Below are 23,426 nucleotides of genomic sequence, written 5' to 3'. Positions count from 1 at the left end.
TTGTCAAAAATATCAAAAGGCTTTGGGCACTTGATTAAAAAGGATCACAGGGAGTTCCCGTCGTGCTGCAGTGGGTAATCCAACCAGGAACCATGCGGTTTCAGGTCTGATCCCTGGCCTCGCTCGGTGGGCATTGCCGTGAGCTGTGGTGTAGGTCACAGACGCAGCTTGGCTCCTGCGTTGCTATGGCCCTAGCGTAGGCCGGCGGCTACAGTTCTGATTCGACCCCTAGCCTGGGACCCTCCATATGCTGCAGGAGCGGCCCTAGAAAAGGCAAAAAGACAACAAAAATAAAAAGGATCACAGATCATCGTGAAACAATACTTAATTATCTCTTAAGCCAAAGTGACAATGAAAGATTTTAAAGACACATATGGAAGGTTACATAGTTGTGAGCAAACCTTAGCTCTTTCAACATCGGGAAGACTCAGTTTTCTTAAGTAATCCAAGACTTGATAATGACAACATGAAGAAAAGGAAAACACAATATCTTTGTTTTCTGAAGAGATCACTAAAACGTTAAAGAAAAACCTTTCAAAATCCCTTAACAGGAACAGATAAATACCACACAAAATTTCATCCTTTTAACAGAGAAGACAAAATTTTAGTTTTGCATCAATGTACTCTCGATATTAACTCATTTTTCAAAAACTTAAATAAACCCATTCCAATATTAACCAGTTTGACCACACATAAAATTTCATCTCCACAATTCCTTTTTCACAAACATCTGCAATTTTTAAACATTTATTCATATTTTATTCTATTTTTTTTCCCCATTCTGGAAAAATGTCATCTTACTTTTCTTGCCTACTTTTCATTCAGTTGTTTATTTTCACCCTTATTATTTCTAAGTAGTTTTAGTTACATATAATGATTACAATTCTTAACCCTTAGAATCCTTAATTCCTTGTGAAAACTAAGAGGTAAGCAATTATGCACTAATACAGTAATGCACCGGCAAATTTATAGATTTTATAATTTCTAAAAGTAGATTCTTCCTTATCATATAATTTTGAATGTGGCACAAAGCATTTTACTGAGAAAAACTCATATCTTCAAGTTTGGGGTTTTTTTCGGTAATAGGGAGCCAGAAGTAGATACATCTATCTATTAATTAATGTTTCCGTATTTTACCTTATTTGGAAATGATCTAGATGGTCAATTAATTTCCACCATTTAACTTAACTCAGCAAAATTCTAAGGTTTCCAGTTCCCAAAGGACTTTAAAAACGATTTTTAAGTAAATATATTTTATAAAATCTCATCACTGTTGAAAAGTTGATAAACTTTTATTCTCCTTATATCTGTTTAATTTACTTGTTAAAAGCAATCCTGTGTAGATTATCCATGACTCTTTCACAAGGCATGAAACATCTAACCATTGTCTTAAAAAGTTATTTTTCTTGCTGACAAATTTTGTAGCAGAGATAACTTGTTCTTTTTTTTTTTTGCTTTCCAGGGCCACACCCACAGCATATGGAAGTTCCCAGGCTAGGAGTCAAATTGGAGCTACAGCCGCTGGCCTACACCACAGGCACAGCCACGTGGGATCTGAGCCGTGACTTCGACCTACGCCGCAGCTCACAGCAACACCGTATCCTTAGCCCACTGAGCGAGGCCAGGGGTGGAACCTGCGCCCTCGTGGTTCCTAGTAGAGTTCGTTAACCACTGAGCCACGAAGCAAACTCCCCAGCGATAACGTTTTTTATCTCAGTAGAATCTCGATAGAACAAAAGTGGCATGTCTGCTCTTAATTTAAGGCTGATAGCCTTGACAATATGCCTATCGTAATTCAACCAACAAACTTCCACTAGCTTGTATTTACTGAAGATTCTCCTAGATCATGTACACTTGAAAAACATTTGGATTAGTTTCTATTTTCTGAGAGAACAATTCCTTTGATGAGCACTTATTTTTCTTGAAGCCAATTAAACAGAGCGCTTTGACAAATCAAGTTTGGCGATACCATCTGGACATAGAAAAATGTCACACATTTATAACATACATATATAAATATACATAAACATACAGACAGACCCAAATAGAGATATTATAGCTTTCATTTAAAAATTTTAGCCACGAGATAGGTATGATCGTTTCAAACTCATGAGTTTACAAAAGAACAGTTAGATCCAAATTGTACTTCTGGCAGATGGAATAAGTTTATCTGCTCAGATGGCAGATGGCTCAAGCTTTTCACTAATATTTGTGGAAGAGACTCTTAAGATTTTTCACAGGCTTAATTTTCAAAACAGTCTTTCCTTTTTTTTTCCCCCCTTCTGTTAAGAATTACCTCAATTCCTAGAAAAGTCCAGCCACAGAGAAAGAAACCATGTTCCCAGAGGAAATTGTGTTCCCTAAGTCCAGATTTTTTTGCTGTATCTACAGATTTTGAGACAAACAGGGGAGCCTTGGGGATTGATAAAAAGGGTCAGTGAGCTTTAAATTGTTTCTAGAGCCTCATTTCTATTCTCCTAAAAAACTGAATTTGTTAAGACAAGTACAGTTGTTTTCACTTCCTCAGAGATTTGGATTGTACCCTGAATGATACAGAAGCAAACACCCGCAGCCACCTGTATTATCTCATGTTACTTCTTTCTGTCAGGGAGAAGATCTACCTCTAAGATGTAAATCAAAAGATTCCTACATTCTAGACTTAGAGCTGTGTGTCCTGAAATGTCTTGCTAAAACCCTTCCAGAGAAGGCTTCAGAATGTTTTTCTTTCTTTCTGGGTATGTAGCTTCATTTCAGCTTAGGGGAAAAGGCATTTTAAAAAGTTTCTCTCAGGCTCACAACATCAGCTTCCAATCTGACCAACCTCTAACCATAGAGCTCTTTTAAAAATTCAATAGTTTGTCAGGTTTCAGCTGCGGCCAACCGTAAATATTCCTGGCATATTGAACAACCCCCTTGGATGCCAGAGGCATTGCCACAGTGGGTGCAAAAGATACTACCCTCCCGAGGTCCAGAGCCCCTTCAAAACTTAACCAAAAGGAGGTCCCGTCGTGGCACAGTGGTTAACAAATCTGACTAGGAACCATGAGGTTGCGGGTTCGATCCCTGGCCTCGCTCAGTGGGTTAAGGATCCGGCGTTGCCGTGAGCTGTGGTGTAGGTTGCAGATGTGGCTTGGATCCTGCGTTGCTGTGGCTCTGGCATAGGCCGGCAACTACAGCTCCCATTAGACCCCTAGCCTGGGAATCTCCATATGCTGCGGGAGCAGCCCCAGAAAAGGCAAAAAGACAATAAAAAAAAATATTAACAAAACAAAACATAACCAAGAGAAAAAAAGACTTATTAATCCATTCATCTGTTGATGGACGTTTAGGTTGTTTCCATGTCTTGGTCGTTGTGACTAGTGCTGTAATGGATCACAGGTGTGCATGTATCTTTGTGAATTACAGTTTTGTCCAGGTAAATGCTTGGGAGTGGGCTTGCTGGCTCATGTGGTAGTTCTATATTTAGTTTTCTGAGGACCCTCCATCTTGTTTTCTATAGTGGTTGTACCAATTTACATTCCAGAAAGAGGAAGACAAATACCAGATGATATCACTGATGTGTGGAATTGAAAATGTGGCATAAATGAACCTATCTACAAAACAGAAACAGACTCACGGATATAGAGAACAGACTTGTGGTTTCCAAGGGGGAGGGAGTGGGATGGATGGGGAGTTTGGGGTTAGTAGATGCAAACTATTACATTTAGAATAGACAAGCAATAAGCTCCTACTGTGCAGCACAGGGAACTATATCCAGTCTCTCGAGATAGACCATGATAGAAGATAATATGAGAAAAAGAACCTGTGTATGTTCGTGTGTGTGTGTGTGTGTGTGTGTGTGTGTGTGTGTGTATGAATGACTGGGTCACTTTGCTGTAAAACACAAATTGACATAACACTGTAAATCAATTATACTCTAGGAAAAAAAAAAAAAAAAAGAGGAGTTCCCATCATGGCACAGTGGTTAACAAACCAACTAACATCCATGAGGACACGGGTTCAATCCCTGGCCTCGCTCAGCGGGTTAAGGATCTGGCATTGCTGTGAGCTGTGGTGTAGGTCTCAGACGTGGCTCCGATCCTGTGTTGCTGTGGCTGTGGTGTAGGCCAGCAGCTGTAACTCCGATTAGACCCCTAGCCTGGGAACCTCCTTATGCCGTGGGTGCGGCCCTAAAAAGACAAAAATAAATGAAAAAAATAAAATAAAATAAAAAGATGACAAAAAAGAAAGATTGAGACAATTCCCTGAGAACCTGTAAGAGTGGTAAAACCCTAGCCACAAATGGAATACCACCCGCATTTCTGTCCAGCCATCATTGGGGTGCCCCCAACTGGACAGTTGCCAAGCCAAGTTTTTAGGACACAAAAGAAGACAAACAAGAGGGCAGGGTTATCTGCCCTTGGGAAGAAAAGGGTAAACAACCAATGACTACGCCAAAGCAAATGCATGAGTCATAAATCAAAGACATAATTCCTAGGGGCTTTTTTGTTTTGTTTTGTTTTGCCTACCAATCGGAAATTGAAAAGGAAGGGATGAAGTGAAATTTTACCTTGCTCTCTCAACCGGGCACTACAGGTAGAGATTTATGAGAGCTGACTTAGGTAAGAATTCTCACCCTTTGCTGGCTTCTGCCGGTTTTCCTAGGATCCCCTCTGCAGGTTCTGCGGTGAGTGGGGTGTTCCACTCTGGCCACCAAAGACTGTAGGGGAGGAAAAATTATGTTTCCTGCTCCGCTTTATGGGGAGCGCTGGTCTAAGACCCTTTTCTCTCTAGGACACCTCGTAAATGCATAAGCTTATCTAAGTTAAAAGTTTTCTGTTGTGGCCACTGTCATTCAAAATTATCTTTGCAAAGGTTAATCTGCTTGTTCAACCTTGAAACACAATTTTATTTCCCCAAGGTCTCACCCTGGACCCAGTCCAGCTTAAATCAGAACTAGTCTGACCCCAGATCCAGTCCAGTTTCCAAGGCAGCCTCGGGCCAAATCCAGTTGATTTCCGGACCCAGTTCAGAAAAAGAAACACTCACGTGAAGCCTGAAAGTTCTTAACATAAAAGCAGGGAAGGTAGAATCAGAGAGGAACTTACTCATGATGTCCAGATGCAGTGAGGAAGCAGCAAGTTTAAGGGACTCAGACTGATTCTCCTGCCTGATTCCTTGTTTCTCTTGGAGGCCATCAAGAATCTCCTTCCAGGAGTACCTGTTGTGGGCTCAGCTGGCTAAGGATCCAATGTTGTCTCTCTGAGGATGTGGGTTCGATCCCTGGCCTTGCTCAATGAGCTAAGGATCCAGTGTTGCTGCAAACCATGCTGGCATTGGTTGCAGATGCGGCTTGGATCTGGCATTGCTGTGGCTGTGGTGTAGGCCGGCAGCTACAGTTCAGATTAGACCCCTAGATCGAGAACTAGGTGCAGCCCTACAAAGAAAAAGAGGAAAAAAAGAATCTCCTTCCATTTCCTCTTCGGACACTCGAAATGTTAAAAGAAAAACAGGGGCACATTAAAAACCTTAGGCGTTTATTTGAGCAAAAATGAATTTGAATCAGGCAGCATCCAGCCTAGCAGACAGCAAAGAGCTCCAAGGAGCTGTGTAAAAGGAGACTTTGATAGGCAGGAGGGCATGCGAACAAGAAGTTATATTTGGCCAAAAAGCAGGTTGGTTATTGCAAAGTGGTTGTTGCAGGGGTCCATCAGGCAGATGCCAATCAAATGATTCCTGATTAACTGGTTAAAGAATACACGTCTGGGAGTTCCGAAACTATAATTCAGTCTCAATTTGGTGATACAAGGCTTCTCATAAGTGACTCCGTTTGGGGTCCGTTGTCTTGTTTTTTAGCAGCACCAACAGGGATCCGTGTTAATAAGATGTAATTCCTCTTCTTGAGGAATTCCAAATCTTGTGGGGAGGTATAAAGTTATTATAAATGATTATGTTAGATCTTATGGCTATTTAGGATAACTAAAACAAGAGCTTCGTTGAGGAGAGAAAAGTGAGGGGAGCTTCACAGAAGGGGTGCATTTGAATAGGAACGTGGAATGTGGGTAACCTTTGAAAAATGTAAGGAAAGAGAAAGAATTTTCCTTTCAGGTGAGTCCTGGTAAGGACAGTGAAAATACTTATTGTATTCATGCAGAATTTGCATATAATAAGGACACTCGTTCAGCGTTAGATTGGCGCTCGGTGGACCAGGATATCCCATAGGAAACTTGAAAACCTCAGAAGCCAACTATGTAGCGGGAACTTGGACTTGATTTGTGGACCAAGACAAAGCACACCATTCGGGAAAGAAGCGAATAACAGCAAAGTTCTAGATGTTGAATTAATCAGGTAGGAGTGGTTCCTCAAAAAGCTGCTTCGGATAATGAGGGATAAGAATCCTGATCAGGGAGTTCCCATCGTGGCGCAGTGGTTAACGAATCCGACTGGGAACCATGAGGTTGCGGGTTCGGTCTCTGGCCTCGCTCAGTGGGTTAAGGATCCGGCATTGCCGTGAGTTGTGGTGTAGGTTGCAGACGCGCCTCGGATCCTTTGTTGCTGTGGCTCTGGCGTAGGCTGGTGGCTACAGCTCCGATTGTTCCCCTAGCCTGGGAATCTCCATATGCCGTGGGAGCGGCCCAAGAAATGGCAAAAAGACAAAAAAAAAAAAAAAAAAGAATCCTGATCAGGAGTTCCCTCTGTGGCGCAGGTTCAATTCCCACCGAGGCACAGTGGGTTAAGGTTCCAGTGTTGCCACAACTGTGATGTAGGTCACAGAGACAGCTCAGATTCCATCCCTGGCCAGGGAACTTCCATATGTTGCAGATAGAGCTGAAGAAAAAATCCTGATCACAGCAAGGAAAAGTGAGCTAAGGGCTGGGTACTGAAGTCTGGATGGAAGTGGGAAAAAAAGTGTTGTAGCTAGAATGAGCCAGAAGTCAAGCATTGAGGAGGATGATTCAGAACTAGAGAAAAATATTGAGGCTTTTTAAAAAATAGTAATAATAATAACTTAAGGTCAGTTTTTAAGGCATTACTAGAAAGCGTGACAGGGCTGGAAAGTACACAGCTCAGCCAGAAGGATCCACTTTCTCTTTTGGGGGATCCTGAGGAAGCTACAGGTTTCCACCCAACCTGGGGATTGTCTGAGCTCCTTTTTTTTTTTTTTCTTTTTTCTTTTTGCCTTTTCTAGGGCCGCTTCCACGGCGGCATATGGAGGTTCCCAGGCTAGGCATCGAATCGGAGCTGTAGCTGCCAGCCTACGCCAGAGCCACAGCAACTTGGGATCCGAGCCGCGTCTGCAACCTACACCACAGCTCACGGCAACGCCAGATCCTTAACCCACTGAGCAAGGCCAGGGACCGAACCCGCAACCTCATGGTTCCTAGTTGGATTCCTTAACCACTGCGCCGCTACGGGAACTCCTTGTCTGAGCTCCTTTGCAACCAGAGAATTGGTTCAGCTAAGTTGACTGTGTTTGTTAATGAAGCATTCCATTTACTTTGATTCATCCCCCTTGTTTTGGTGCGTGAGTATTCTGGGGTGTTTCACTCTGTGAGATTTAAGGGTGCTTTCTCTAACTCAACTCTCACGCTAAGATCCATGCAGGAGCCAGGAACAAGACAGGGTAGAGTTCAAGCCTTTGAGTATTTTCTTCTCTTGCAGTAATTGGTTCCGCAGACACTGCAGGGAAATTCTGGTGGACAGATGGAATGAAAGGAACCCAAGTGTAGAAATAAACAGCGTTTGTCATTTGAAGTCTGCATTTGTAAGGATGGTTTTTTTTGAGATGAGGAGCCTGAGCTGATGACTCCGAGTAATTGAGGCAATATTTCAAGTGATCTACACATATTCCTACTTGATAGATCTTCCTCTCTAACTAGCCATCATCCTATTTTATAATGTTATCATATTTTTAATTATATTGTACATACTTGTTTACAGCTATTTGCTGTATATCCATGGTGACATTACAGTAAATTAGTTTTTCCCCATTGCCTCTGACTGTTCTTTGCTTCACACTGAGCCATAAATATCACACCTGAGAAAGCTCGTTCGGATTATTTATCGTGCTGGTGTGTGACCACAATAGCAATGGCCTAAAGCAGAATGTCCTGGGAGCTGACTTGCAGGACCCCGTGGAGGGGGGCGTCCACCTGCACGCAGCGGGGTCCCCACGTGCTCAGCGAGTAGTGTGGACTGCGTGTATGACTGAGTGTTGGGAAAGGAGTCTATAATAGCAGTGTTCCCATCCTTCCGTTGACTGCTGTTGAGGTTGGGACATGTAGAGTGAAAGGCAGTCGAGAAACTAAGAGAATGAAGATCACAAGTGTGTAGTCTGGTGGCTGGTGTATGGGGAGTTTTAGGAACTGGCCCTGTCTTCCCTTCCCTCTGCTATGACAGAGGGAAATGGGTCAGAAACAGACCCCACCTGGTTACTGAAATGCCTCACCTTGGTGATGTCTCGTTACAGTCAGGCTCACCCCTTAACCCTCAGCTGGGCAGGAATCAAATCATGTTTTCCTTATGTCTCCAACCACGGCTTCACTGTGTTCGGAACCGGGCTCCTTCCTGGCCCTTTGTGGCCAAGGTCCACTTACAGGATCTGTTATAACTACAACGGCAGTTTGCATTTATTGGCCAGATCACGTGCCAAGTACTTTGTATACAACATTATGTCATCCTCATGCGAGTCTGTGAGGCTGGGAGGCAGAGGTGTTGAGTCTTGCTCAAGGTCACTCGGTAGACTCGCCTGTGGAACCTGGGTTGGAATTCACACGGGTATGACTCCAGATCTCCTGCCTCTAACCACCTATTTCTCTTCCTGTTCTGGCCTGGTTTTCATAAAATAAGAGCATTGACTTAGGAGCCCAAGTCCCTCCAGAGGTGGTCTTTTCCATCCTTCAACAGGAGGATTTCATTTCTCTCTCACCTACACCTGGCTCCATCCTCACCACTTCCACATGCTTTGCTCCCCAGGCCTCTAAATGCCACTGTGTGATTGACCTTGAGGAGAGGGGATTGAAGAAAAGGAAGACCTTGGGCTTTAGTGGTGCCAACCACCCCCGTGTCGCTGAGAGATGGTGGAAGGCTACCTTGCAACAGCCAGCTCTGCTGGGATGATGCAAGTAGAAAAAGCATGAAAAAAAGACACAGAGATTAGAGCCAACCCGAAACTGGATTGTGGAGGCGATCGTTGAAAAAGTGCAGGTGTGAGCTTTTGTCTTGGAAGAAAGAGGCAGAATTAAAGGGCGTAGCTGTGTCCCAAAGCCAAGTCGTCATTGCTGTAAAACAGGATCAGTAACGGGGACATCAGGAGATACATCAGCAGCAAGTGAGGGGCAGCCTGTCCACTGCTGGTGAAAACTGGGGCTCTGTCTTGGGACTCCTAATGACAGGACGAAGAGTCTTCCTAATCATGAGTTTGACAGTTCTAGGGACCCTCTTAGCACCTGAAAATTATGGGCACTTGAACTCATGTAACCAGAGGTCCGATGGCCATCCTTTCTTGTTCAAAAGTTTAAGAACAAGGGTCGTGTTCCAGAGCCCTCCACAGAGTTAAAACCGCCCTAGGTGCATAGTAGGTGTGTAATAAATACCGCATTGACTTACATGGATAAAGTATAGCACCAATTTCATGCCCTCCGCCTCCCTCAGAGGAAAATTACAATGTTCCACGTGGGAGTAACAGGGCATCAAAGGGATGTGTGACATTTTAACAGCTGATTTCAGATGCTCAGAGAAATCTGTAATGCATTACTTTTCTGACCCAGCGGCGTCTATGATATATTCACAGCATGCGGCATCCTGCAAAACTCTGCTGTCACCTGGGGTGATGAGCTATTTGAGGGATGCAGGTAGAAATTCCAGCAGAAGTTTTGGTAAAAGAGAAGTGTGGAACACAGAATCACTTCTTACTGAACCAAATCCCTGGGCGCAGACTGGGAAAAATTGAAGGGAGGCACTGATCAAATATACCAGCCGCCAGGCTCAGAGGTACGGGCAGCGAGAAAGAGCATTGCTTCCACTCTTACAAAAGAAAAACATCCAGGCACATCGAAAATCAATTGCTTTTCTAAAACCCATCAAAAAACTGAGGTAGCAGAGCAAACAAATAACCAAAATCTGGAGAGAGCTGGTTACCTGTAGGAAGAAATATGATCTGAGCTTTTGCTTACCCGGGCAGATGTCACATAAGCGGGTAAGAAGATTCAGTTAGGAATTGTTCACAAATTGCTAAAAATAGTTGTCAGTGCAGGCTAAGCTGCTAATGGGACATCCTTGGGAACTGCAGAGGTAGGGAAGTTTACCCCAGCATGCAGGATTTTCTCTACGAATTCCACTAGGCACAGGTCGGGAAAACGGAGAGGCTCCTGAGGCATCCTTCCCATGGTGTTTGGTGCTGGCTGAGGGGGAGGGCACAGCAGCCACTGCTGAAACTCCACCCAGGCCTGTCCATCTCACCTGTTCTAAGGAGCAAAAATCTTAATCTGCAACAGGATAGAACAAGAAAAATTTGTTCAAAGCACTGGTCGAAGGGTTCTTTTCTTTTCTTTTTTTTTTTTTTAGGGCCACACCTGGAGCATATGGAAGTTCCCAGGCTTGGGGTCGAATTGGAGCTGCAGCTGCCTGCTGCAGCCACAGCCACACTGGATCCCACCTGCATCTGCAGCCTATACTATAGCTCATGGCAATGCCAGTCCCTCAACCCTCTAAGCAGGGCCAGGGATCGAACCTGCATCCTCATGGTTACTAGTTGGGTTCGTAACCCACTGAGCCATGATGGGAACCCAATGTTGAAGGGTTCTGAAGGCAACCCATTGTAGCTGGAGAACAGAAAAATGGAGAAAGAGCTCAGTCCCTGGGAGAAGGCCATGGCCCTCTTAGTATAGGCAGAGTCTTCACTCTTCACTGAGCTCTTCTTAGAGCTACGATGCCGTGGCCAGCAAAGCTGAAACTTTGTCCAGCCAGAACTGTTAGGTCATAGGCTGCATCTGGATCCTTGCAGGTTCTCTGCTCCGGGCATTGATTTAGTAAGCTTCTGTAAGGCTAGATGAGTGTAAGGAGCCTTTGTACTGGGGGAGCATGAGGCAACCTTTGTTCCTTTACATTCTCGGTCTCTTCTCCATTCCCTTTGCCCTTCTCCGCATCGAGAGCACTGACTTTTCTCAAGGAGGGCAAGGTAAGTAGGGAGAGCCTGGAGACGCATCCGTACCTTAGCCCCTCGGGACCTGTCACGCCAGGACAAGAATCCTGGCATGTCTGCTCATGACTCCTGGGACAGCCATTAAAGTTTACAATTGAGGAGTTCCCGTCGTGGCTTAGCAGTTAGCGAACCAGACTAGTATCCATGAGGATGTGGGTTTGATCCCTGGCCTCCATCAGTGGGTTAAGGATCCAGCGTTGCCTTGAGCTGTGGTGTAGGTTGCAGACAAGGCTCGGATCCTGCGTTGCTGTGGCTCTGGTGTAGGTCGGCAGCCACAGCTCCAATTGGACCCCTAGCCTGGGAATCTCCATATGCTGCAGGTGCCTCCCTAAATAGACAAAAAAAAAAAAAAAAGTTTACAATTGGGTGGCTTCAGAACCAAGAGGAATCACAAGCATATTTATAAGGCAGGATCCTGCTCAGGTGAACACAGAGGTGCCCATAGATTAACAAACAAAGCACAGGACAGTACCTAGCATCAAAATGATCTGTTTATACATTTTTCTTCCTCACTTGGAGGAAAAAGAGCCCATGAGAACAGAAATACTCCTTTTGTTTTTCTTTTTCTCCAGTTCCAGCTCTTACATAATGTTTTCTAAAGAACAAATATATAACAAATGCTTGTGGCCTGCATGTTAAATCACACACACAAACACACTCACACATGCACACAAAGAGCACCGTTGCACGAAGTGTTCCTCCAGCTGGTTAAGCCCTGCAGGAGATGTGTGTGCTGTTTCTGCTGCAGCCAAGTGCCTCGCGTCTGGTGAGCTCAGTGCCGCTGCAAAGATTTGTTTATGTAGCAACCACTTTACACATTATTTTATGCATAACTTTGCTATCAAAACAAATAACGAGCTGGAACAGCTCCTTCCCCAAAGGACAGAACCAACTTTCTTTGCTTCTTCCTCCATATTCAGACAGTGTTCAAAATATCTTCTCTTTGTCAGTCTGACCCTCACCTGAAATTCGCTTCTCTTTCCCTTGATGGAAATGCTCTGTCGAGAGAAAAGCCTGAGGCGTTTTGTCACCATCGGGCAATGGATGGAACCTCAGCCTGAAGTTTTAGCCTTGACTACTTGGGGACAGATGAGCTGCAGGTATCATTTCGCTTATCGACATGGTGGTTCATCAGTGTTCAAGATTTGAAGTTGATAGTATTGCTTAAAAGCTTGGAGTTTCCTGGTAACTCAGCAGGTTAAGGATCCAGTGTTGTCACCCCTGTGGCTCGGGTCACTGCTCTGGGTTCAATCCTCAGCCCTGGAACTTCTGTATGCTGCAGGCATGGCCTGAAAAAATGAACTTTCTAGAGTTGTTTCAGGAAGCCCCCATTGATATTCCTGGTTCATATTTGTCTGTAATGCAACATACTCTAGGAAATCCACTTATTTTTACAAGTGAATGCCATATCCCTTTTTCTTGTCATGGACCATCTTCTTTATTATTAATAAACTACCACAGTTAGAACATTTCTTTGGGGACTGGGAGGCAGCGGCTGCAGTAGCAACAACATCTTCTTGAGTAGCAGTGGTTACTTCAAAACCATCCTTAAGAACATGCATGCCTTGAGCTCCCCGTAGAAATGGGGCGGGGGCAGCTCCACTGAAACATCCCCTGTGTGTGACCAGTCACTCTTGTGGCCAAAGGAGGAAGCTGAACATGAGTGTGAAAGACTGCATTCATGGAACAACTTCAATCTTCCCTATAGCCCTGGCCTTTGCCACGTGACTTTGAAGTCCTTCCCATAAGATAGTGTCAGCTTGAAAAATAGGCACAACCTTGGGAGTTCCCACTGTGGCTCAGCAGTAATGAACCTGACTAGTAACCATAAGGATGCAGGTTCGATCCCTGGCCTCGCTCAGTGGGCGAAGGATCCGGCGTTGGCGTGAGCTGTGGTGTAGGTCACAGACGCAGCTCGGATCTGGCACTGCTGTGGCTGTGGTGTAGGCTGGCAGCTACAGCTCCAATTTGACCCTTAGCCTGGGAACTTCCATGCCGTGGTGGGTGCTGTGGGTGCAACCCTAAAAAGATGGAAAAAAAGAAAAAGCACAACCTAAAAGCTGAGATGAGTTTTATGTGGGGCAAAATGAGGACTATAGCCCAGGTGGCAGCATTTCAGATAAAAAAAAAAAAAAAAAGCTCCAAAGAGATGGGCGGGGAGGGTGATGTTGGTGAAGGCGGAGGTACGTGCAACCAGGCACACATTTTTACAGAAGGTTGCCACTAGTCTGGTGAAGGTTACTTGCTAGTCACAAGGAGCAAATGTCACCGTGAAGGATTTTAGTGCTTTTCTAGAGACGAGGAGATGCAAGAATTGGGCTCATAAAATGTCCTAAAAATATCTAACCATCTGAAGACCTGTTCTGCCAGTTGTCTCAGAGCACCCAGGGCCTCCTTCCTGGCCTTCACCTGAGCTCCTTTCAGCGGCTGTCGAGAGTCGGCAGCTGCAGTGGCTCATGATTCAATCTGTGTAGAAGCAGATGGCAAGTGCCAGTCTCCAGGTCACGATGGCAAACTGTATTCCGAGCCTGGTTTAGGCTTTCGAGCCTTCCTTTGGCCAGTAGGATGCTGGCCTGCAGGACCCAAGAGGAGGCTTTGTTAAAGTGCCTGCATGGTTGCCCTCAGACTGGGACACCTCCGCCACGTCCATGAGCAGGGTGCGCCTGGGTGAGCCCAGCTGGTCCCAGGAGGAAGGTGAGAGTCGTGAGAGCAGAGCTGAGCCATGACTCCACTTGAGCTCAGCTGGATTCTGGATTAGCCACCCTCCCACCCCTGCTGAACCCCAGATGCACAGAAGGCTCAGCCTGTATGAGCCCATCCTTAGAGGTCCTACAGATAGTGAGAGTAAGTGATTGTTTCTTTAAGTCCTTTGGGTTTTTCTATTGATGGTTACATAGTACCATTGCCACCTGCTGTGGATTGCTGTGTCTCCCCAGACTTCATCTGTTCAATCCTAGTCCCCATTGTGATGTTGTTTGGAGGCGGGGCCTTTGGGAGGTGATTAGGTCATGAGGGTGGAGCCCTCATGAATGGGATTTGTGCCTTTATAAAAGGGACCCCAGAAAGCTTCCTTGACTTGTCTACCTTGTGAGAACATGATAAAAAGACCGCCACCTGTGAATCAGAAAGCAGGCTCTCTGCAGACACCAATTCTACTGTTGCCTTGATCTTGGACTCCCCAGCCTCCAGAACTGTGAGAAATAAATGTGTGCAGTTTATAAGCCATGCACTCTGTGGTATATTTTTATAGCAGCCCCAATGGACTAAGAAATACCCCAGTGAATTGATACAGTGGGGAACTTCAGAGGAAGTGATGAAGTGGTCGGAGGAGGTCTGGAATCAGTGCCCAAACTCTGTGAATAGCCTCAGTGTAGGCCTGACCAAGATTCGCTTCATTGGGCAACTCTGTGCATACGCGCCTATCTCCATTGCCTTGGTCTGGTTCAAACCATCTCATCTCTCCCCTGGGTTTCCCCAAGAGCCTCTTACTAACCTAATTGCTTCCTCTTAGAACACACTTGCCACAGAACTGCCAAAACGATCATTTTAAATAGGAAGCAGATCGTGATACCTCTCCGTGGATGAAATCCAAATGCCTGCATAATTTGGCCTCCACCCCCTTCTCCTAATGTTCACTTACCTGGTTGGCTCCCTGTTCTCCCTGCTGCGGGGCTCTGGCTTCCTACTTCCCACATCCTTTCCTCACACCCAGAGCTGACTCTTTTCCTGGGACCTACCTGCATCCTTTCTAGTCCTTCTTCCTGAAACGCTCTTCGCCAAGATTTCTGCATTGCCAACCCCTTATCAACATCAGCTCCAAGTTCCCCTGCTCTGAATGCCCTCCCTAAACTCCTTAACTAGTACTTCCCCTGACAACTGGTTACTCGTTATCCTAGAAGACTGCTTTGCTTACTTCATATCACTCATCAGTCTCCGGAACTATCCTACTGGTTTCTTCTCTGTTTCTCCATCTAGACCGTGTGTTCCCGGAAAGCAGTTATCTTTTGTAGCTTGTTTGTCCTGGTATAGCCAATGCCTAGACTCGTACTGATTGAATGAATCAATGAAAGAAAAAAAGGAAGGGAGGAAACAAGAGGGCAGAATTAGAATTGGAATTTGATCTGCGGATCAAACTGTAGACATTTGGAGAGCAAACATCAGCGTCTGGGATTAGATTTGAATCTGTACCCAGAGTTTAAACAGAAGTTGGAGTCGGAGAGGCAAATACATGTTAGATGACGGCAAGCATTCCAAGCTACCTGAAGAAACTCGGGCTTTGTTTTTTTTTTTTAATCAGGTCAACATTACCTAAAATACAGTGCGTGGATCTTAAATGTGTAACGTAAGAAGTTCTGACCATTTTATGCCATCCTAAGCACGATGCATAGCAGTTTCATCATGCCACAAATTTCCGTGGATCCCCGTTCTAGACAGTTGCTTACTGCTCACCGTGCCCACCCCCATGTGCTGACTTCTATCAGCGGATTTTGTTCCCCTCTTGATGGCCTTCCCAGAAACAGAATCATACAATATGCTCTACCCTGCTGTCTTATACTCAACGTGATGTTGAAATTCATCCAGGCCGTCGCTGGCATGTTATTCATTGCTTATTGCTAAGCAGCTCTGCTATGGGTAGACACTTGTCCCCCACCCCCACTCCCGGTTTGGAGCTGTTAGGAATAATGCAGACGGCTGCTAAGAATATTCTGGTATACGTCCTTCATGTACCTGCATGCTCGGCGCATGCACCTGCACGCTCTGTGCATGCAGAGTTTCCCTGGCCAGGGATGGAACCCAAGCCACAGCGGTGACAACCCCAGATTCTTAACCCACTGAGCCACCAGGGATCTCCCTGGTATAAGTCCTTTTTGTGCTCACATACTTTCACTTCTCTTGGGTAAATACCTTGGAGTGGAATTGCTGAGCCACAGCAGACAAATGTCTAACTTTTGTATAAGATACAGCCAAACAGTTTCTCATAGTGATTCTACAATTTTATGACAGTTCCAGTGAACATTTCCTGTTGCTTGACAGCCTTACCAACACTGATATAGTCTATCCTTTTAAAATGTAGCCACTTTAGCACTATGAGATAGCTTTTTATGTTTTCAATTTCCCTGCTGATTTCATAGACTTATTGGTCATTCACATAACTTCCTTTTTAAGGTATCCACGTCTTTTGCCTCTCTTTAATTGGACTGTTTTCCTGTGTTGTTGATTTGTATTCTGAAAAGAAATAATTTATGAGATATACATATTGCAAATACGCTCTTCTCATCTGTGACTTTTTAAAAATTTTTCTTCATGTTGCTTTTTGATAAGTTTAAATTTTTTTATTCTGATGAACAATAATTTATCAAATTTTTCTATCATTCTGTTTTTAGTTTTTTCTTACAATTTAAGAAATCTTTGCCTACCTAGAATCATGAACATATTCTCCTACTAAAGAAGCAGCAGGATCTGAGGTTCTGTTTCACAATGTGTGCATGAAACATTTTATAAAAGGAGTTGCCTTAGGAGTAGGCTCCTCAGGGAAATGCCTATTCAACAATAAAAATACTCTCAATATCCACTTCCACTGAAACCCAGAAGATAAGAGACAAAGAAGATCCAGAGAGAAAAATTAGGGGAAACCCAGTCAAGTGTATAGTGGGTTGACTTGTATTCCCCATGCCACCCCCAAATAGATATCCAGGTTATAACTGCTGGTACCTGAATATGACCTTCTGTGGAAATAGGTCTTTGAAGACGTAGGCAAGTTAAGATGAGGTGATTGTGCCCTAAATCCAGTGTCTTGTGTCTTTATAAGAAGAGAGGACATGCAGAGACACAGATACAGAGGAGAAACAGAGAGTCGAAGGCCATATAAGGATGGAGGGGAGATTGGAGTTATGCTGCTAGAAGCTAAAGAATATCAAGAGATGCTGGGAGCCACCAGGAAAAGGCAAGGAAGGATACTTCCCTAGAGCCTTCAGAGGCAACCCAGCCCTCCTGACGCTTGATGTCTGACTTTTAGCTTCCGGAGCAATGAAAGAATAAATGTCTTTTGGTATAAGCCACTAAGTTTGTGTTCATTTATTATGGCAGCTCAAGGAAACGAATACAAGGTGGTTCCTTCCAGAAAGCAGAACTAGAGTGGCAATGGTAACCAATTCTATTATTTATACAAATGGATTTTTTTTTTTTTTCTTTTTAGGACTGGACCCATAGCACATGGAAGTTCCTGGGCTTGGGATCAAATCAGAGCTGCAGCTGCCGGCCTATGCCACAGTCACAGCAACACTGGATCCAAGCTGCACCTGTGACCTACACTGCAGCTTGTGGCAAGGCTGGATCTTTAACCCACTAGTGAGGCCAGAGATTCAACCCGCATCCTCATGGAGACTGGTCAGGTTCTTAACCTGCTGAGCCACAATGGGAACTTCCGAAATTTCTTTTTTAAAAAAGAGAAGTTGTTCTTTTTGAGATCTCTCTCTTCTGTTCCCCAATTTAATCTGGTCCTTCTTTTTCTTTGCCCCAATTATCACTCTCCTGCTCAAAACTGGATTCTACGCCCAGAAATTTCTCATCAGTAGGGAGTTTTTTTCCCAGGAAGGGGATTCGTTCTAAGAGTTTATGGAGCTAGAAACCTCACCGTAGGCTTCTTTCTTGCACCCATGAGTTGGATCCTACAAAACTCTTTCCCATTACAGGTGATGCTCTGGAGATAGACTATGGTTACTTTTCAGTGTGGCACTGTTTGATATTTTGAGTTTCTCCTTTTCTTGGAGCCATCGGAAGCTTTATTGCTCTACTTCTGCTTCTTTCCACTAGATGCTAAATTATCTAAGTCTGAGGGTCGGTATTGCTTGCATTTGGGGTGTGTGGGAGTACCTTTCCTGCAGGTCTTTGATTTGCCCTCTCATAATTGATCCGTCTGTTTTTATCAGGGGGATTCAGGGAAATTAAAAACTATGTCATCACCACCACCATCTCCCCAGGATCCTATCCCTTTTCATCCCATAGAGAGTCACTCCCTGTCTCAGCAACTCCAAGGAATAAGTGTACTGTCCTGTTGTGTTGATGCGGGGCTGCGCCACGTACAAAGAGCTTTGGCCAGGGCGGTGTAAGGCCACAGTGTGGCAATTCTGAGTTTGCAATTAAGGCCATTTAGCACACATTGCATGTTTTTGGCCACCCCTTTGGGATCTTCTGACCTTCACCAAGAGAACATGCCCCAAGTAGAGTCACTGTCCCTCTGATTGAGACCCCAAAGGAGCCACATGGAGCAAAACCAGTCCAACCGCTCTGCAGGTCTGTAAGCATGAAAACAATCCCCTTATTTTCAAGGACTGATGTGTATCTTATGAAGTACAATCAGATGTGGCAAACTATAGCCCCTGAACCAAATCCAGGCTGCTGTCTGATTTTTAAGACCCTGAAACTAAGAACAGTTCTTGTAATTTTAAATGTTATAAAAATAGGTGACAGACATTGTATATGGCCCATAAAGCCTAAGCTATTCACTATCTGGCCCTTTAAAGAAAACTTTTCTTATCTCTGAAGCAGAAGAAAGAGCATGTGATTCATAGCATAAGACCTGGGATCTGTGTGTACTGACCTGGTTATTGTAACCTCAGTTTCCCTACATGTAAAATGAATGGATTGAACCATCACACCCCTAGATCCCTTCAGTGCTAGGATTTTACGTGAAATATAACAGATAGGTTTTTTTTTTTTTTCTTTTTAGGGCTGCACCCGCAGCATATGGAGGTTCCCAGGCTAGGAGTCAGTCAAAGCTACAGCTGCCAGCCTACACCACAGCCACAGCAATGTGGGATCTGAGCCATGGCTGCAAAGCACATCACAGCTCTTGGCAATGCCGGATCCTTAACCCACTGCTCGAGGCCAGGGATCAAACCCACATCCTCATGGATCCTAGTCAGATTCGTTAACCGCTGAGCCATGAAGGGAACTCCCCCAAAATAGTTTTGAAATACATTTTGATAATATCAGCACCCTCGTGCTTGTGTAAATTCTGACAAATGATAATTACAAAGATGAGATATATGAGAGTTCCCGGAAGATAGGCTAAACTCCCTGGAAACAAGACAGTAGGGGCTGCGAGCTAGGTAGTAGGTGAAGGGAAGCAGCCTAAGCCTGAATAAGACAAGGGACTTTGGGTACATCCCTTGCATTTATTAGCCCTGTTTCCTGCCTTAGGGAGCTTTGTGATCCAGACTACAAATTTCTAATCTATGACTAACAGGCACAAGAAAGGAAGAAAAAAAAAAAAAGACCCATGATGTGTGTGTGTGTGTGTGTGCATGTAACCTCTGATTTGACTACAGCAGCAAGAAATTGATCTTTTGTGAATTGATCTGATTTAGAGGCGCCTACAAACTAAAAGTATGGTACTTCAGGAAGAGATGAATAAAATACCAGTGTTTTATTGGAAGGATGCTGTGCCACTGAAAAATTGTTGAGTTTTGGAAATGGAGAAATTGCATCTTTCAGAGTGTCAGTGTGTGAGAGTGTGCCCTGGAAGTATGCTATTTGGCTGCACTTCAGCTCACATGAAGCATACCTAATATTTTTCTGCCTCCTCTACCCTGCTCCGCTGACTCGGACGGGTAGCTGGGGAGAGGAGTCACCAGCAAAGCTGGTGACGGTGCTCTTGGAATGGAGCCCTCTCCATGGTGCCCTTCGTGTCATTCTAAACGTGCGACTCAGTGTCCTTTCTTCCTTGGAAGGAAACAACCCATTTTAATATTTGTGTAAAAAAAATGTTGAATGAGTAAAAGGTCAATGTCGATCTTCCCCAACCAATATTTTTTATGAAGCACATCTGCCTGGAATTTTTTTTTTTTTTTTTTTGCTGGGAGTGTTGAAGGAAATAAATGCTGCATTCTCCGAGAACAGTCGTTTCTCTTTTCTCGAAGGTGAATCAATATGGAGATTATTAATGAGGCTCAGGTATGTTTCCTCTCCTGAGAATATAACTCAGAGTAAAATTCTTTCCTTCTTTTATTGGTGTTTTACATTTGTATTTGAAATAGCCAGAGTGTAATGTTCCATATCAAATCAGTGTGCCAACTAAATTTTGAATGTAGACATGATTCATATAAAGACTCAATTTTTAGTAAAAGACCTCTTTGTCAGCTAATTTTCTAATCAGTTCCATATTCTCTCTGCAGCTGAGTCAGGCTCAGTCTCTTGTGAGGGAACAGTATGTCAGAGTTACCTAATTGTCCAATTGTAAGTTAGGAATGACATGGCCTTTCAGAGTCTCAAAGTTCTTGTGGAAACTCTTCTTTCCAGTGAAATGGGTCCCCCCCCCACCAGGAAGAGAGGAACAGGGGTGACTTTTTATAAGAAGTCTTCAATAGCACTAAATCAGCCTAGAGACAATTTCCTCGGTGATATTTTGGTAATTACGGTAAACAAACAGAGACGTTGGGAAGAGAATAAAAGCTGGGAAGAAACATCATTTAAATCTATACCCCATGGAGAGGATCACATGAAAAAAGGCTTTGCCAAGCCCTGGTCCCTTGCACAGCCCTTTTGAACATGTCACATCACCGAGTCTGACCTCTGGGTCATTCCTCCATTGCAGTCTTCAATGGGCTGTGTTCCCACTGTGCTTGCCACAGCCCCACAAACAGGACTCAGAAAACACAGGAGTGAGGGACATGCCTTTGAAGTTTCATTGTGGAAAGCTGAGAACCACGGAAAGGAGTTCAACTTCACAGAGTGAAGAACTCCACTCAAAGAGGTAGAACTGGAGGAAATACTTATACATGTCCCTTTTATGCTGGGCTCAGGGCACTTGGCTGAGCCCTTGACTGAGCTGGAGGCAAATATGAAAGTGATTGAGCCTGGCTGGACAACTTCAATGGTTGGATCATACCTATTAGGGCAGGGAAAGCAAGAAATGGTTCCACGTTTTTTGCTAGCCTAATGCCACCTGGGTTGGTTGACTGAATTGACTCAGGAATTGTGTGGGTTTGGGGATGGAAGGCAGAACTTGCTTATGAGAGTGTTTCCAGCAATCAGAGAGGAAGACAGAGATTCCATCCAGCCTGGAACCCTGAATCCTGGGTAAATCATGCAAAGACAAAGAGGCATGTGGAGATGGTTCACAGAGGGAGCAGAGTTCAAAGAGCTTTGCTGGCTGTGGTGAGTAGCTGGCCGTGGTGGTAGCAGCAGTGCTGGTAGGGTGTGCCCATTAGCACAGATAGCAGGGGAGACAGCTGCATCCTTTCCAATAGGACCTCGCTAGAGTTTGGTTGACCTCAAGACTGGCCTTCCTTTATCGTTGTTAATTTCCCCAAGCCTAGTTCTCCAGCCTTCTCTTAATTCTCTGAGCTATCCAACACCTGTTCAGAACGTTTTCTTCTTGGGTTATCCAGAGTCATTTTCTGTTATTTGCAGTCAAAGGTCCTGGCTGGGATGATATTGATTAGTGTTCAGGAATAAGAATTGTGTGGCTTTTTGTGGCAGGCAGTGGCACGTGTGGTCCTCTAAGCTAGAATCTTTGGATGACAAAGTGAGCGATTGCTACAGCAGATCAGTTTGAAGAATCTTCACAATTTAAGGTTTTTGAGGAGGGTGACTGCTTCTAACAACAGCTTGTTCCTGAAAGAGGATGACAAGCTCAAGTCCCCAAATTCGTGATTCAAGGACAGACTAAACAAAGATTCCATGATGGCTGGGTTAAATTTAAAACAAAAACAAACAAACAGAAAACCTAAACTGCTTTAACTCCTGCAGCTACCAATCTGAGCTGGCCAGAAACTAGGGAAAGAAATGAATTCTCTGGTTGCTAAATGTCGGTGATATTTGAATTCATCATCTCACTAGGTTTCTTCTGCGAAAGTCAAGTGCATAGCTCAAGACAGATGTGCACGCCAAAAGCAAGGACATGGATGGGAGGATTCAGAGTACCCTGAGGATATGGCAACTCCAAGCCCAGGCTTCTTGTCCTCTATCAGCCCAAGAGGTCCCTTCCGTTATGTTGGAAGAGGCTGTTGATCCTTTTATTGATGACCTGTAATTCCTTTAACTATCAGAGTTTCCAGAGCTAGAGTCAGATCCCACCACACCCTAAGGTACTGATTACAATATCGGAACTAGGAAAAGAATGAGGAAATCACAAAAGAATGGCAGGATTGTATTACTTTATAAAAGAAAATAAAATTGAGGCAAATATGTGCAAACGGCTTCTAGATGAGCTTGACCTAGGAAGGCATCTCGAAACATTAGATCACTCTGAATTCACGGGCTTGAGTAAACTCCTTAGAGATCCTGGATTCAGTTTGTTCAATTCTTCAACAACTCGTCCTAGTTCTAATTTTTTTGTTTGTTTGTTTTTCTTGTCGTTGGCTGATTGAAACATTAGACTCAATATTTCCCCACTCTGAGTGAGGTTGAGATGTGAGAAACTCCTTGATATAATGTAAAGGACTTCAGGGCATAGGAATTTTGTCATGAATTTATCATATGGCTTCCAACGGATTCCCTAACAATATCACAAGCAAGAGAAATCGTACCCCCTAGCCTTCCACCAAGGGACCTGTGCCCATTTACCAGCATAGGTGTGCTGGCTGTCTGGGTATTATTAAACAGTGGCTCTAAGTTACTACTAATCCTGGGAACATACGATGGCATTGCCTTCCAGCACAGTTAGAAGGGAGTTTTAACCCAAGTCCATCTCACAAATACTCATTCGGCTCCTCAAGCTTTACTGAAGTTACTTTTCCAATTCTTATGTGTTAAAATAATTATCCATACATGTTGAAATAATTATATTTGGCAATTAGAAGGACGGACTGAACAGATGTCCCTAAAGATCCTTTTATTGAGCCAAATAGCAAATCATCTCTAAAAAATCGAAAAGAATAGTGCCGCTATCAATGACATGAAACAGCAGAGGTTTGGCACATGCCAGTGATGGATGAGTTTCAAAGAAAGGCAGTAGATTATCGTAAATTGAATCAGATGTTCGTTCCAATTGCTGTGGCTGGTCCTGATGTAGTTTTCTTAGTGGATTGGCTATGTGTCTGGCAAATGTTTTCTCTCTCTCTCATTAAGAACATCAGAACTGGAGTCCTCTGGTGGTTCAGTGGGTTAAGGATCTGGCATTGTCACTGCTGTGGCTCGGGTTTGATTCCCTGACCCTGGAACTTGCTCATGCACAGCCAAAAGAAAAAAAAAAAAAGAACATCAGAAGTACATTTCTTCCTCCTCCTACTAGGGTTGTCAA

This window comes from Phacochoerus africanus, chromosome 5 (genome assembly GCF_016906955.1).
Source record: "Phacochoerus africanus isolate WHEZ1 chromosome 5, ROS_Pafr_v1, whole genome shotgun sequence".
Lineage (NCBI taxonomy): Eukaryota > Metazoa > Chordata > Mammalia > Artiodactyla > Suidae > Phacochoerus > Phacochoerus africanus.
This window is presented reverse-complemented; position numbering follows the sequence as displayed.